Consider the following 12,085-nt stretch of genomic DNA (forward strand, 5'->3'; position numbering starts at 1 on the left):
AGACACTATGGGATTCTGGAGAGCAGAGAGGTGACATCTGGGCCAGAGAGATAGATCTGATTGTCATTGGCATATAGATAGTACTGGAAGCCATAGGACTTTACAAGTTATCCCAGGCCAAGGGTACAGATTGAGAAGAGAAGAGGTCAAATGTGTAGTACACTGCCGCAGCCACTAACAAAAGATGGAGAAGCTCTTCAATTGAGCTGTTCCGGTAGGCACCACCAACACCAGGAACAGCTGACCGGTGGGCTTCCAGGTGTTAGACCCTGACCAATCAGACATTGATGACCTATCCTAATGATGAGTCATCAATGAAATGTAGTGGACAACCTCTTTAAAGCTTATAGGATCCAATGCAAAATCTCCAAGGGACTTTTAACTATCAAGGGATATTAAGAGGTATTAGTATTCTTATATGGACCAAACGAATCCTGCAGCTACTATAAGTCCTGATGGCTACATTTAGGTAACACATGAGGGATAATTTCTTGCTTCTTGAGCAGAACTAATTTGCATACATTTTCCCAGGGAACCTTGCCTTTAAAATGAGAATCTCTACAAGAACCAGTACCGCAACAGTAAAAATGTAGTAATTCTCAATCATCATCCCAAACCAGATGTCCGCCTTTGGCTTATGCCCTTAGTCATGTTTACGTTTCGAAGATCAGAAACTAAATTAAAGGGTGACGCGGAAGGTTACAAGACTTGTCCCATCTGGAAATGCTGACAACTGGACAGGAGAAATATCTTCTTACGTGACACCTGTGAAAATGAATAGGTACTGTAGTAGTAGTAGTACCAGCAAAGTTCAAAGCAAAACGTGTTTTAATGTCCAACTCACAGAAAAATACACAGCACACGATATCCTCTGAATCGCAGCCGAAAAACATGACAGTCCACATCCGAGACCTTGATTCCGTGGGCGACTGCACCTCTGTGTACGCTGTGGTTGCCAGGCCTTTTGGTTTCGCTTGGCTTTTTAGCTCTGCTTGCTTGTGTTACCTCACACAGGTGTAGCTCTGCAGAGCCTTCTGCTCTGTACTCTTGCAAAACCAAACTGACACCCAACCCTCTGCTTCATGGGTTTTCACAAGGAACCTGTGGCCATAGGCCACATTGAATACCCAGCCAGGAAGAAAACAGACTGCTCCACTACCAACTTGTAGTCCGTTTCAAAAACAAAAGCCCAGAGCAAGTTTTCTTAAATCTGCCTTGGACAAATAGCTTGCCCAAGACCAACACTTACTTTTATTCTGCATTGCAATCACAGCCATTAATATTCAAACAACAATTCAGAAAAACATACCTAAAGGAAACAGCCTTACCAAGACCAGTCAGATGATACATGCACTAGCAAGATGCAGCAGGTCTCCATTATATAGGCTGAGACAGCACAGGTGCAAACTACTGATAAAAGCAGCCACTCACAAACCTACCAAAATTATGGAGGCAGTGGCTGCCTAGTAGAAAAAAATGCACACGAATAGGGCTTGAGTAGGACGCCATTCACAAAGGTGAGCAGCAGATGCCTGCTGCATCCTGCTAGTGCATGTATCATCTGACTGGTCTTGGTAAGGCAATCACAGCCATGCCTGTGACTGCAGTACACTCCCACAGCCTCATTACACCTCCGGGTGCATCCTGGGGGGACACAGTGACCCTCACATGTGACACCGGTCACGGCCTCACATGCCCCTCCTCTGTTCAAACCTGTGGGGTTGAACACTTGTCACCCCACATGGGGTGTGTGACAGGGCATCCGCATGTCCCTGTGACTTTCCCACCTGATGCTCTACTGAGAAACCAAAGTTTTGTAGGAACCGAAACCATCGGTTGAAGCGAGCATTCCTCCACTTTGCGTTTCTCCTCCACACTTTAAGTGACCACCCCCTCCCCGTTCTCCGTTGCTGAAGACACGCCCACTTTCCTGACTAATAGTAGATTTGGGCCAGTTTTGGGTGGTCTTAACCTTGTTTATTTGGGGTTCGATAACCCCGCAGCTCATCCCATAATGTAAGCATCCGCCTTCTGTCACTCGGTACCATTTCCTCCGTACCCATGCCTCGATGACTATGTCACACTGGATCACTGTGGTCCACCAAAGAAAATCCAGGCATACATTTTTATTATGTCACACCCGAACTTGAGCCTCCCGTTGCTGCTGATTAGCGAGAGCTCTATTCATTTTAACCTGACCCACGGCTACAACCTTGGTCGGTGCCAGAGGGTTCCCCGTGGGTACGACCATAGTTACCCCCATGACCACACCTTCCTTCCTGATACCTGCAAGCTTTCTTTCTATACATGCGTCTCTGCATGGGACCCTGGAACTGAACTGTCCCGAATTTACTAGGGGACATTTCCAGCTCGGGGTTCGGAGAGGTCTCCTCGACCTCTCCTGCTAAAACTTCTAGGGGAAATCTATCGGGGCTACACTCTGTCCCTAGGTTGGCGACCCATATGGCAGGTATCCCTGACTCGGGATCTTCGGGTTCTGCACCCGGAACAACATTTACCTTGGTAGAGTTAACTCTGATCTCCCACAGGGACCAGAAAAGGGGCAAGTCTCTTCCCAACACAGTCCCATATGGAAAAGTCTTCATCACCCCCACCACATGTTTGATGTCTCCACACGGTGTGGAAAAAATAACCTCCACGGTCGAGTACTCTCAGATTTCCCCATGGATACCCATCACCTTCACTTTCCGCCCTTTGGGGTTGTCCTCGGCAACAAGTGACCCATGGACTCAAGTGACTAAGCTCCCCGAGTCCAGGAGCGCCTCTGTTTGGTACCCGTTCACAAGTACCTGACACAGCTGGTGTTCATAGTGGTGGTACAAACTGGCTGGACATACATAGACATACGGATCGTATACCCCCAGTCCATGGGTTCAGATATCAGGGGGCAGTTGGCAGCCACATGACCGGGCCCTTGGCACCACCAACACTTGTTCGCTGCGGCATGATTATACCATGGGGCTGCTTTAGGGGAAACGGGACTTTTGTCACCTTCACTTCGGGTTACCCCCTCATCATGGGCTAAGTCCTGGTTAGCCCCAACAGAGGTTTGTGGACTTTTCCCCTGCTCCTGGACTGGAGAGGCCCAACATGACAGCCGAAGTGGAGCAGGGTCCGGTATAAAGTCCTGAGTAGCCGTATACTGCTTAACCAGTCCTACCAGCTGGTCCAGAGTGTCTGGGTCCCCTGCCCCACCCAATGCTGTATGTCTGCTGGCAGAGCACTCACCAGCTGGTCGATCACCACCCTCTCTACTATCTGGAGCGGGGTTAAGATCTCAGGTTGGAGCCAATTTTTACCAGCAGAAGTTAGCCATATGCCTGAAACCTGGAGGGACTAGACTCCACAAAGGACAACTGGTACACCCGCTGAGTCTGCACATTATTATTATTTATTTATATAGCACCATTAATTCCATGGTGCTGTACATGAGAAGGGGTTACATCAAAATACAAATATCACTTACAGTAAAAAAAACTAACAATGACAGACTGATACAGAGGGAAGAGGACCCTGCCCTTGCGGGCTTACATTCTACAGGATTATGGGGAAGGAGACAGTAGGTCGAGGGTTGCAGTAGCTCCAATGGTGTTGAGCTAGCCGTGTGGTCTTTACAGGTTGTAAGCTTCTTTGAAGAGGTGGGTTTTCAGGTTTCTTTAGAAGGATCCAAAAGTAGTGGATAACCGGATGTGTTGGGGCACTGAATTCCAGAGGATGGGTGATATTCGGGAGAAGTCTTGGAGGCGATTGAGTGAGGAGCGAATAAGTGTGGAGGAGAGGAGGAGGTCTTGGGAGGACCGGAGATTACGTGAGGGAAGATATTGAGAGATTAGTGTGGAAATATACGGAGAAAGGATATGGATGGCTTTGTAGGTCAGTGTTAGTAATTTAAACTGGATACGCTGGGAAATTGGGAGCCAGTGAAGGGATTTGCAAAGAGGTGAAGCAGGAGTGCAGCGAGGAGACAGATTAATTAGTCGGGCAACAGAGTAAAGGATGGACTGGAGGGGTGCGAGAGTGTTAGAAGGTAGGCCACAGAGAAGTATGTTGCAGTAGTCGAGGCGGGAGATGATTAGGGCATGCAGGAGCATTTTGGTAGAGTGTGGGTTGAGGAAAGGACGGATTCTGGAAATATTTTTGAGCTGGAGACGACAGGAGGTGGCGAGAGCTTGGATGTGCAGTTTGAAGGACAGGGCAGAGTCAAGGGTTACTCAGAAGCAGCGGATTTTGGTGATGGGGAAAGTGTGATTTCATTTATTTTGATAGATAGATCAGGTAGGGAAGATATGCGTGATGGAGGAAAGATAATGAGTTCAGATTTGTCCACATTGAGCTTGAGAAAGCGAGAGGAGAAGGAGGATATGGCTGATAGACACTCTGGGATTCTGGAGAGCAGAGAGGTGACATCTGGGCCAGAGAGGTAGATCTGAGTGTCATCAGCATACAGTATAGATGGTACTGGAAGCCATAGGACCTTATGAGTTGTCCCAGGCCGAGTGTATAGATTGAGAAGAGTAAGGGTCCTAGGACAGAGCCTTGGGGGACTCCAACAGAGAGGGGGCGAGATGAAGAGGTAGTATGGGAGTAGGAAACGCTAAATGTGCGGTTGGCAAGGTATGAGGAGATCCAAGATAGGGCAAGGTCTTTGACCCCAAAGGAAGAGAGGATCTGTAGTAGGAGGCAGTGGTCAACTGTGTCGAAGGCAGAGGACAGGTCTAGGAGGAGGAGTATAGAGAATGGTCTGTTAGCTTTGGCTGTAAGTAAGTCGTTAGTTATTTTGGTCAGGGCAGTCTCAGTGGAATGGTGGGGACAGAAGGCAGATTGTAGGTTGTCGAAGAGAGAGTTAGATGCAAAGTGAGAGGAAAGTTCAGCATGGACATGCTGCTCAAAGAGTTTGGAAGCAAATGGGAGCAAAGATATGGGGCGATAGCTGGACATACCGCTTGGGTCAAGGGAAGGCTTTTTGAGGATAGGTGTGATTGTGGCATGTTTGAAGGCAGAGGAGAACGTACCAGAAGTTAGTGAAAGGTTGAAGAGATGGGTTAGGGATGGGATTAGTGTGGTGGTGAGGTTGGGGAGGAGGTGGGATGGGGTCAAGTGCACAAGTGGTGAGGTATGATTTGGAGAGATGAGCAAGCTCCCCTTCAGAGATTTTGGAGAGTGAAGTTATGGTGTTTGGGCATTGGTTTCTCATACAAAGGGGTTGTGGTGGTTGGACAACAAAGACTTGCCTTGTTTGGTCTATCTTATTTTTGAAGTGCGTGGCAAAGTCCTCGGCAACGATTAGGGAACTCGGAGGGGGCAGTGGTGGGCGGAGGAGGGAGTTAAAAGTGTTGAACAACTGTTTGGGGTTGTGGGATAAGGAAGATACGAGGGTTGTGAAGTAGGCCTGTTTAGCAGAGGTGAGAGCTGATTTGAATGCCAGTGTTGCTTTTTTGAGTGCAGTGAAATCATCTTGTGAATGCGTTTTCTTCCAACGCTGTTCTGCAATTCTGGATACTTGCCAAAGCTTTTTATTGATGTTATTGTGCCAGGGTTGTCTATTGGTTCGTCGCACTCTGCTTTGCATGACAGGGGCGACCGTGTCAATAGCTGATGCAAGAGTGGCATTGTAGAAAGCAGTGGCAGTGTCTGTGTCTGTGTCGTGAGGATATAGAGGACACCACATAGAGCACATAGGTATTAATCCCCAGTCGGGCAAGGATCTCACCTCTCAGCTACTCGTAGTCCAGTGCATCGTCTCGACTGAGGTCCAGGTAGGCTTTCTGGGCATCTCCTGTCAGGAAGGGGGCCACCACTTCAGCCTACTGGGTCACTGGCAAGCTCTCCTGCTCCGCAGTGCATTCAAAGACGGAGAGGAAGGCCTCCATGTTGTCCTCAGGACCCATCTTCTTCAGTGCTGACCAGACTTTGTACTGGGCCTCCAAATGGAACGTGGTCGCCGGTGTGGATGTCTCTCGCAAAGCCGCAATCTGTTGCAGGATCAGCTCATTAGTCTTTTGCTGCTGCTGATACAACAGCTGATGATGACTGTGCGGCTCCTGCCATTGCTGCTGATCGTACTGCTGTTGCTGAGTGAGGACCAACTGATTCAAAAGCTCCTCCATTTTGTCAGCAGGCTTGAACTGTAGTGTTGCAAGCTTAATCACTGACATGCAGCACACTTTGTGGTATGCCTCAGTTTACACTGCCCGCATTCTCCAACTATATGTAGTGAAGCGGTATCCACACTGTGCAATGATGAGGCAGTGACCCAGCAAAGTTGAAAGCAAAAAGGGGTTTTAATGTCCAACTCACAGAAAAATACACAGCATATGATATCCTCCGGATCACAGCCGGGAAACAAGATAGTCCACATCTGAGAACTGGTTGCCGTGGGCGACTGCACCGCCATGTATGCTGTGGGTGCCAGGCCTTTTGGCTTCGCTTAGCCTTTTGGCTCCGCTTGCCTGTGTTGCCTCACACAGGTGAAGCTCTGCAGAGCCTTCTGCTCTTTACTCTTGCAAAACCAAACTGACACCCAACCCTCTGCTAGCGGGGTTCTTACAAGGAACCTGTGGCCGTAAGCCGAATGCAAAACCCGGCCGGGAAGGAAACGGACAGCCCCACTACCATCCTGTAGTCCGTTTCAAAAATTAAAGCCCAAAGCAGATTTTCTTAAATCTGCCTTGGACAAATAGCTTGCCCAGGATCAACACTTACTTTTATTTTGCATTGCAATGACAGCTATGCCTGTGGCTGCAATGAACTCCCACGGCCTCAATACGCCTCTGTCGGCATCCTGGGGGGGAAACATAGTGACCCTCGCATGTGACACCAGTTACTGCCTCACAGTACCATATGGTCACCCCAAGTCTTCCACTGTCGTTTACAGAGGTCCTCCATTCTGGATAAGAAAGAACTCTAGAACAATTAGCAAAAGTTGTCATTTTGTATGTTTTTTTACTTCCTCTGATGGTGGTCTGCTGTGGAGTAGGTGGGCATAAAACCTATTATGTGTAGTGAAATCCCTTCGATTTGACATTCAATAAAAAAATGTAACCATTCACCCACAAGCTGCAAAATAATACGAAATGCAGTATTATCAGATTTTCCGGATTAAATAAAATTTGTTGCATACAAAAGAACATAGAAAAAATAAATTTGGAAATTACTAACAGTTATATAGTTTATTTCATGGTTACAAACAACTTCTTTTTATTTCTAAGGAATTTATACCCTTACAAATAAATAGGCTTTTCTATGATCGATGAGACGGATTATTAAGTGGAAAGAACAAAGGGACGGAGAACCGATCCACATTTCCTCTTTGTCTTCTCCAGACCAGAAGAGCTTGTACAAACTCATCCCATGGAAGCCCGACGTTTATTTCTAAAGATGTCACCTTTAGATAGTCATTGTATACTGTAAATTACTTTATTCATCCTAAATTATATTCCTAACCAATAAAATCCCTTCAAAGAGACATACACTTAGCGTCTCCATTCTGTCCATTGGATGTTGTCAAGTGTAATCCATCTTAAATAAAATCTGATACATACACAGGAATATTTAGCCAAGAATTATTTAAAAATATAATTTCTTTATTGCATAAATATAAACAAACAATGATACAAATTGCATATCAAAAGAGAGTCAGACATAAGCTAAAACCATACATTTGCCCAGAAATACAAAGGTAATGGTACAGATAGTAGATAGTCTCCATAAAGGATATTGGTCAGGATCATTGATGGTCATTGATTGATTGGTCATGATCCCTCAAAGTAAGGGGAATGTGAAACGCGTGTTGGGGTACTCTGTGGCTACCATACAGGTTCTATTCGTTTCCCCTATTGCATTGCGATTTAGCATTGCATATATCGTTTTTACAGGGTTGTACTCCCTTTATTATTTCTTTATTCATGGGAGAGGCTTTAGTTTCGGTCTATTAGGTACTCATAATCCATCTTTAGCGGCAGAGACATCTTCTCTTTGTCAAACTGCTTATAGGTATAATAGAGAAGTGGGTTCTCAGTTAAAGTAAGGCAAATCACTGAACAATGACCAAAGCAATGCTGAGATGAAAGGAAGTTCCAACACTTATAGTGCTGGTAGAATGCTGATTAAAAAAGAATAGCTTGAAAAAGAGAGGATGGAAAGTTACATTGGAATGAGCATCAGGATAGTTTCTGGACAACTCAGACTGTTATATATCAAAAGTATGTGTGAGGGGGAGATACCAAGCATTTACTCCATGATTTCGAAGAGCAGATGTGATCACTGCGATAAGCACTGTCCCCAACCTGAGGTTCTCAGGCCACAACGGACCACAAAAGGTCACTGAGATCAACCACTGGAGATCGATGACATCTGTGTATTGCATTTATTGGGACTTTATGTAGAGAGTAGATATGATGGCGGAAAGTGTAATCCTAGCAGTTGTTCTGTCCTCCTGCCTCCAGACCGGTCATCCTACTAAGTGTCTTCTTACTCTGGTTCTAGAATGGGTTTACTGCAGTAAAGGGAAGCTCCAGTATACAGAATATGTGATCATTATATCAGGGGCTGGCAGAATTAGGGATCCCGTACCCAAACTACAAGCCAGGGGCTTCCAATATTAGCCTGGAGCCACCAGCAGAACACATCCTACCGGGATACAAGCCATGCCTCTGCTGAGTCTTGCCTCTCCTCTCTCCCACCTGCTTTCCCTGACTCTTCCTTCTCTATGAATCTTTTGTCTCCGTTGCCTTCTCAGCCTCCCCAAAGACTTCTGACACTCTAAACTTTGTTGAGCTCCTCCGTCTTTTCCTCTGCCTTAACTCGACTATTTCTCCTGAGTTTTTGTCTCCTAATTCTTCCAAATTCTTTCTCACTGTTGAGTTCCCCTCACCTATATTTCTTCTGCCTCCCTCTATTACCATCCCTGGCTTTTAAAGACTTTTTGTGATCCCGATCTCTTGTTTCCTTTGACTCGATAGCCTCCTATGACTTTTTGTCTCCAGACTCTTCTGCCTCCCACGACTCTGTTGTGCTCCCCTGAATTGGTGTCCCCCATCTCCTGTCTCCCTTGCCTCTCCTAAGTTTTTGTCTCCCAGTTCTTCTATTCTTCTGCCCTCCATGACCCTTTTGCTTCCTGTCTCTCCAGCCTCCCCCATTCTTTTTTGTTTCCAGACTCTTTAGCCTCTCCTGACTTTTTTTTGTCTCCCACCTCTTCAGCCTTCTTTGACTCTTGTGCTCCCCTGACTTTTCCCCTTTTTTTTTTGCTGCCTGGCTTGACTCTTGCTTCTCCTGGCGATTGTGCTTATCTATTTTGCCTCCATTGACTTTTTGCCCACAGACTCTCCTGTTTTGTTTTTTTTTTAACTCTACTGCACTCCTATTTTCTGTTTCTAACTCTCCTGCCTCCTCTGACTTTTATATCTCCACTGACACTTCTGCCTCTATTGCCTTTCTTGCCACCCTGACTATCCTTTTCCCTAACTCTTGTGCCTCCCATGACTCCCCTATTTTTTCCCCATCTCTTCTGTCTCCCTTGACTCTATTGCTTCTCCTGTTTTTTTTAACTCTACTGCACTCCTATTTTTTTGTTTCTAACTCTCCTGCCTCCTCTGACTTTTATATCTCCACTGACACTTCTGTCTCTTTTGCCTTTCTTGCCACCCTGACTATCCTTTTCCCTAACTCTTGTGCCTCCCATGACGCCCCTATTTTTTCACCATCTCTTCTGTCTCCCTTGACTCTATTGCTTCTCCTGTTTTTTTTTTGTCTCCCAACTCTTCTGCTTCCTTTGACTCTTTTGCCTCTCCTGTTTCTACTGTTTTTCCCACGTTTTTTGTTTCCCGACTCTTTTGCCTGAGGTTTTTTGTCCACCACCTCTTGGACCTTTTGACTGTTCTGCTCCTTTGACTCTTGTTCCCTTTCTCTGCTGCCTTCCTTGATCCTTTTGCGCTCCTGACTTTTTCTTCCCAGACTCGCCTGCTCTCCTTGACTCTACTGCACTCCTGTTTTCTTCTTTTCTACCTCTCCAGCCTCCCCTGAATTGTTTTCTTGTCTCTCCACTGATTCTCATGCCTCCATTCCCTTTCTGCCCTCCCTGATTATCCTTTTCCCTTCTGCCTTCCCAAAATCTATCATACCCAATACCAGCTTAGGAAAGCTTACAGGGCGATTCCCATCTCAGCTGCTGACTGTCCCATTTCCCACCCAATATCACACAATACAGACCCATAAATCAGCCGGGCAGAACAATGTGATGGGATTTCAGGATTTCACTGCATGTGTCCTGGAAGAGTACGGGGGGCTTCATATCAGGATAAAGAAAAGCTCCACCCTTAAAAGTGCATTCATTGACATATAGAATTTCACACATAGCAACTCCCTAATGTTTGTCTAAACACGGGGTAATCACAGCTGAAAACATGAAATGTGCAAAAACACTAAAATAAAAAATACACAATGAAAAGATGACATACTATAAATACCTACTGCCAGGTATAAAGACCACCACACGGGTTTCTGCTCCTAATGGGGCACTATCCACCACGTTTGGCAGATTTCTCCTACACCCGTTGGTTTTATATAGAAAATACGAGTTTTACATTTAATAAAACTCATAATAACATAAAACAATATCACAGATAAAGAAGCGTTTTCGATGTGACATCAGCATTACAGCTATTAACAGACACCAGGAGCAGCGGTGCAGACTCTGCACTGGACCTGGGGAGGAGGAGTTTTCCTTTAAAATAAACTACACCCTGGAGGACAGAGTTTTTCCAGGTTCATAAAACAGAGCAGCACATGGATCCAATAACAAAGAAGTGTTCTTTCTATTTCATAACTCTCCTATATTTATGTATCTGTCTCATATTTATCATCAATCTCATCTTTCTTCATGTATTATCTATCATCTATTATCTATCATCTATCTATTATCTAACTATCATCGATCTATTATCTATCTATTATTATCTATTTATCATCTATTATCTATCAATCTATTATCTATCTATCATCTATCTATCATCTATCTATTATCTATCTATTATCTATCTATTAGCTATCTATATATTATCCCTCTATTATCTATCAATTATCTATCTATCTGGTCCATCAGACTAGTTCACCTGCTCACTCCTGTGTCTCCTGCACTTTAATGAGATGTTGATATCATCTAATATGGATTAAAGGAATTCAACAAGAATAGACAGGGTGAGTGCTCCATTTCTTTTCTTCTTGTATGTGCAAACTATCTATCTATTATCTATCTATCATCTATATATCTATTATCTAATATATATATATATATATATATCTCCTATCTTTTATCTATGATCTATTATATATCGATCTATTATCTAATATATATCTCTCCTATCATCTATCTATTATCTCCTATCTGTTATCTATCATCTATCTACATAAATCTATTATCTATCTATTATCTATCTATGATCTATGATCTAATCTATCTCTCTCCTATCTGTTATAATGGCAGCGGATCACCACACAGAACACATACCTCGTACATGAGATGAAGCCCCGGTAATGCCCCCCATGTCTCACGGCCCCGGAGCTGAGCGCCTCATTACACAGGTAACTAATGATGAAAGGTGCCGTTACCTGCACAGACGGGAGCGTTCACATGGTGCGGCACGGTCGGTCCCGGCCGCTCACACTCTCCTCACTGCCTCCTCTTCCTCCCGCACATTCTGGGCTACCACTTCCTCCTGGTGGGCGCGGAGTTCCATGTCTGGAGTCCTCGGTCTCCGTGTCCCGCAGCCGGTGCTGCCGCCTTATATAAGAGCAGCGCAGACTGCAGGAGACTCCTCGGGGAGACGGCGCTGGGTCTGACGGGGCAGGAGCTGCCGCCGGGATGTGCAGCCTCTGGGAGGGGCCGTACTGTCCCAGCATGTCCGCCGGGAGGAGCGGGAGGAGGGGTGGTAGTCCTCTGGCTGCATGAGGGGTAATAATGGGGCTCTGAGGTGGCAGTCACTGTATACAGGGATCAGAGGTGGCAGTCACTGTATACAGGGATCAGAGGTGACAGTCACTGTATACAGGGATCAGAGGTGGCAGTCAC

General features: G+C 45.6%; 1 protein-coding gene across 1 annotated transcript in view; it reads right to left on the minus strand.

The window, feature by feature from the left end:
* Positions 1-11,854, minus strand: part of OPN5 (opsin 5) — a 103,228-nt gene extending 91,374 nt beyond the window's left edge. The window contains exon 1 of the mRNA XM_069728187.1: positions 11,626-11,854. The gene's annotated coding sequence lies outside the window, so the exon portion shown is untranslated. The remainder of the gene's footprint in view (positions 1-11,625) is intronic.
* Between the last annotated feature and the right edge of the window lie 231 nt (positions 11,855-12,085).

The sequence above is a fragment of the Ranitomeya imitator genome, chromosome 5 (assembly GCF_032444005.1).
Source record: "Ranitomeya imitator isolate aRanImi1 chromosome 5, aRanImi1.pri, whole genome shotgun sequence".
NCBI classification, from domain to species: Eukaryota; Metazoa; Chordata; class Amphibia; order Anura; family Dendrobatidae; genus Ranitomeya; species Ranitomeya imitator.